Source organism: Triticum dicoccoides, chromosome 7B (assembly GCF_002162155.2).
Source record: "Triticum dicoccoides isolate Atlit2015 ecotype Zavitan chromosome 7B, WEW_v2.0, whole genome shotgun sequence".
In the NCBI taxonomy this organism is placed as follows: domain Eukaryota; kingdom Viridiplantae; phylum Streptophyta; class Magnoliopsida; order Poales; family Poaceae; genus Triticum; species Triticum dicoccoides.
Window position 1 is genome coordinate 659,340,877 of NC_041393.1, and position 5,297 is coordinate 659,346,173.

Sequence of the window (5,297 nt, forward strand, 5' to 3'; positions counted from 1 at the left end):
TCTTTCTGGCGCTGTGAAAAAAGAATGAAAAGTATTCATTAGCTCAATCACAAAGTATTAATCAGCTTAATCTTACAGTACAACAATCTAAATAATTATTTTGCAGTGCTTTAGATGAATGTGAACATTTGTGGCTATCTTTCAAGATAATAAGTTTGACACCGAGTTTATTTCTTTGTTACGATCCTCCCAAATAATTATAAAAATGATAATTATCTGCTAGTAGAAACTAAGATCAGTTCTGAGTAACAGCACCAGAGCAAAAAAATTGCATAGTTAAAATACTGAGAATACGCATATACAACCAAATATACATCGGCAAGAACCAACAAACTAAATGGTTGACAGAAATTAATAGAAGAAATCTGGCTACAAAGCTCACTGTAATAGAAACTTGAGATCCTGTATACAAATTTAGCATCTTGTTTTCTGTTACATCTTAAGTTCAGTGCCCAAGCATCTAAAGGCATATAATAGACGGCTTAGATTACACAAGCAATTGATAGTGGTAATAGTGGTTTCTAACTACAGGAAGGCCCCACAGGTGCTCCATAAAGCACATATAGCTAGAGAGTGGATAACTCAGTCGAATATTCCCCACAGATGGTTTCGAACAAAGAAAACTGAAAATAGGATGGTGACAATGGTGGAAACGGATCAAACACGGCTGGAAAATAAAAAACCCATATTCACATCATAGCCATTTTAAAAAGATGGGTGAATATGGTTATTCAAAAAAAATTACGAATACCAGCAGTGGACATGAATATACAGAACAGAAAGGAGTACGAATATCTGATATGTAGACATATTTTGTGCATCGATATTAAGACGCGTATTCTGATATCACCATCTGCACTTGTATCCCCTTCAGAGATGGCATCATTCACACGAGGTTGTCAAAATCCGCCTTCCAATTCATCTAGTAGATCCCGTGGGACCGCTTCGACCAATAATTCAATACAAAGAGTAAGATTTGATATTGGTAGTGATACAGATCTTGGGGTCACAATCTTCCTACAGCCAAATCGTGCGCTAACCTGAGAAGAATCATAACTATCAGATCATGACAAGCATCGATTTCTATACCTACTGGCGTCGCCGATGAATTTTTATTAGATTTATGACCTCCTAATAAGAAAGGCAATGGCTGCTAACACCATATTGATACTTAGATCTAGAACTCTAGAGAATAGCCATTGCGGTGCTGAATCACAAAGATCTAAAATAGTTTGTACCAATCCAAAAAATACTGCATAACTAGATTGACATGTAAGAAAAAATCAAATAAGCTTGTACATACCCGTGCAATACAGATTTCTTGCGCACCTAAGAAATTATCTTTTCGACTAGTACAAAGCTGGGCAAAGAAAACTGTATTTATATACCTTGATAGCAAGAGCCGCAGGATGGCACAGCTGTAGAATATGCGTGATTTCTACATACTGATACGGTAAGCAATTAAAGATATAGGCTGTCTTTCTCCTTTTGAAACTTCCTAAAAATTTCCGGAAAGTATAGTTTGATACATTTCCCAAGCATTTATTTGCCCTACTCCATGACAAAAAAATCCTGTGGGGTGCACCACCTTATTTATGACTGAAGATTTGCAATATTTTGTTTTTTAGATCTTTCTAGGCAGATCCGCTTTAGTTCCTGTGATGGGCACAGCTGTGACAGCAAGCTGTATTTGACTGCACAGGTTTCTTTAGAAAGCGTTATATAAGAAACTTGAGTTGCTAATGTAATGGTAAATAAAAAAAGTAGTGCATGATGTGCAGATGATGATGATAGGAAATGATTGCCTTGGCAGAGCACCAACTTTTGCAGCATTCTTTATATTCCCATGTCTGTTCTTTTCTTGATAATCAACCCTAATCTTCGTATTTCCATCCTGTGAGCAAAAGGACCCAGGCTCTGTAACAGATTGAGTAAACAGTTCTGAAAACGAACACATTTCAGAACAAATTACATTGTTAGATTCAAGTGATTATAAATGGAAACAGCATAGGATATTTAAAATGAACACTGGACTAATCGGTGTACATAATGTGTACTCAGCGCAGGGAAAGCTCGAAAAAGTTACTAGTCTTGCTACAAATATAAAATAAAATTCACCAGCAATAGATGCAGAAGACAAGTTGCTAACCATCTGTCATTTTTGGTGAATGATCGGAATGTCTTTATCGTTATTAACACAATCATAGCCATAAGTCCATTTCCATGAACAAGTTTGCTCATCCCATTCATGCTTGTTCTTCTTGCGCTTAATAATCCCTTCAAGTATGTTTCTGTTACAGAAAGATTCAAACATATACACTTCCAATAAAGGCCACTGAGAAAGCCAGCAAGAGCAACAAGTTCACCTTTCGATTTTGCAAAGTGCTCCTACTTAGTAGGAGTCTTTGAGCTTGGTAACTGGTGACACAGGCTTTCAATTTAAGTCAGGTACACGGTGTGCCGCCAGGCCATGTTTAGCTAGTAGATCTAAAACTGCATACAAGCTAGTTTCGCTTTCATGATGTAATATTTGTTCATATGCAAACACATGAATCTCATTTTTAGAGCTTCCATTGGCCTCCTCGTCCTGGCCATGCTTTCCCACTTATATCTCACACCATCTTGAGCTAGAACAGTGTATGGTAGTGTGTACCGAGGCTTCAGTTTCCACATATTTTTCGGCATTTGACTCTGCCATCGTGAAATCCCCGTGAATTATGCAAGCGTCAAGAATATTGAGGAGGGCTGCAGTATTGCACTTCTGCAACTTGTTCTCGACTAAATCTACTACCTGTCTAAACAATCCTGCATGGCTTAACATGTCTGTCACATATGCATAGTGCTCCAGGCCAGGAATGACAATGTAATTGGGATTAAACAGGGAAATTTTATACATTCCTTCATTAACCAGATCTACCAAGCTACCAGTAGATAAAGCTCCAAATAGTAATTTTATCTGGCTTGACACCACACTTCAATATTCACCAAAACATCCAAGAGCTTCTCATTCTGCGATATTACCAATGATCAACAAATCCTTGACAGAGATACCATTGAAGAGTTTGCTGACATGCTTCAAGGAACCTAACTTACAATACATGTCAATGAGAGCATTGGCGACAATTATATCATCCTCAAACCCACATTTATATACCAGTGCATGGATTTGGGTACCCTGCTTCAACAGACCAAAACATGAACTCCATCTCAGCACACTGTTTGTAAGTCTCTTTTTTTTTAATTCCTCAAAAACCCTAACGGCATCAGGTAGTCCGTCAGACATGGACAGCATGCCGATGACAGCACTATAAATGACAGAATTTGGCAGGAGTCACGTTTTGATGCAAAGGGCCAAGAGCTGGTAACCCTTAGCAAAATCCTTGATATCTGTGCACATGGCAAGCACCGTTGATCACGCTACATCTGTCAACCAAAAACCCATGGCTTCTAATCAACCAGAAACACTCAAACACTGCATTGCCCTCATGCCTTGGCCATCATCCTTGTAACTGACATGGCATGACAGAATAATTGCCCTCATTCATATTCCGAAAGACATGCACTGCACTTCAAGAAGGTGTTGCCGACTACGGAGTTCTGCTGGGGAGGGCCGTGATGGACAACAGCTACCAGAACATGCGTCCCATGGAGAGCAGAGCAGACGACAGGGCCAAACGATGGAGAAGGTGAAGCAGCTAGGCCTGACACCTCCACTGAGCGCAACCCGGAGCGCCTCGTCAGCGCGTTCACTTCCAGGGTAGCCAGAGATTATCGGATTGTATTGCAGGCGAAGGTGTCCCTGTGAGGCATTATGTCGAACAGCCTGCGCGCCGCCCGGAGGCCACGGGACTAGAGCAGTGCGGCGAGGAGGATGTTGAAGAGAAGCAGTTGGCTGCTGCGGCGCTGGGCGCGTAGGGCGATGGCGGAACGGGCGGCGCCAAGGCGGGAGCAGGCCGCGGCGAGGCAGCTGGCGGAGGCGGGCGTGGAGGTGGAGCGCCGCAGTGGCCGTCAGGGAGACGCGGCGGACAAGGAAACGGAGACGGTGTATACTGGCCGTCAGTTCTCTGAATCTTGTACACTCATTTTTCTTTCCTGCATACTGTACACTGCAGTATACACTCGACTGTGGACTGACTGTTCTAAAAGTCAGTATGCAAACATATTAAAGGCCTCTTTGATTCGCAGGATTATGAAAATGTAGAAATAGAAAAAGTAGAGGATTTAAACGGCATGCGCACTTGAATCTTATAGAATTAACAAAGAGTGTTTGATGTCAGATAAAAAACAAAGAAATTGTAAAAAGAGGTTTGAATGGACGTTAAATTTTCTATTAGATGTAGTACAAAATATACCATAGTTCCTATGGTAACCGATCTTATGAATCAAAGGACCTTTTGCACTGCGCGAGTCCTTTGCAAGCCGAGCTAGCGGCATGTCTGGAAGGACTAAACTTTGCGATGCAAAATGGTCTACACTACCGATCGATGTTGAAATGGATTGCCAAGTTGCTGTGGACTCTATTCAAGCACAGTTCATGGACAGATCTCAGCACGTGATGTTGGTGAATGAGGTTAGGAAACTTCTTGATGAAAGGGATAACTTTATTGCTCATATTAGTAGGAATCAAAATGTCGTAAGTCCCTTTCAAAAAAAAATGTCGTAAGTCATAGGTTAGCTTATTTTGGGCGTATTGAAGCTCGTACGGCAATTTGGATAAAGTCTGGACCTGCTAATGTACCACAACTTTGTATGAAGGGTATCCCTCCAATTTGAGCAATGGAATTTCTTTGACCCTGCAAAAAAAACACTTATGGATTTCAGTCCTCCAAAATTTCTATAGAATTCCTCTGAATCAAAGGGGCCCTAAGACAGTGTTCACCACCACGATATACAAACATAGGTGTAATTTGTGGTGACTGGCACACATATACGCCCGCCACAGCTATTCTGCTTCGTGCTAGGCGAATCGTCACACCTGCATCTATTTTTGGTTTCCCCTCGTTCACTCACTCAGTCAGTTCCTCTTCCCCTCTTCCCCTTCCTCGCCATCGTGCGCCTTGCCCGCCGCGACCGCCGTGCCTTTGACCCGCACCACCGCTGGATCTGCAAGTCGGCCCGTCCTTCTTCGCGGTCGCCGCTAGATTTGCTCGTCATTCGCCTTCGACCCGCGACGTCGCAGGATTTGCTCGCCGTCATCCGCCTCGACCGCCGCTGTCGTCGTACGACTCGACCGACTGCTACCATCATCTACCTCGACCGCCGCTGCCGTCGTACGACTCGACCGACTGCTACCATCA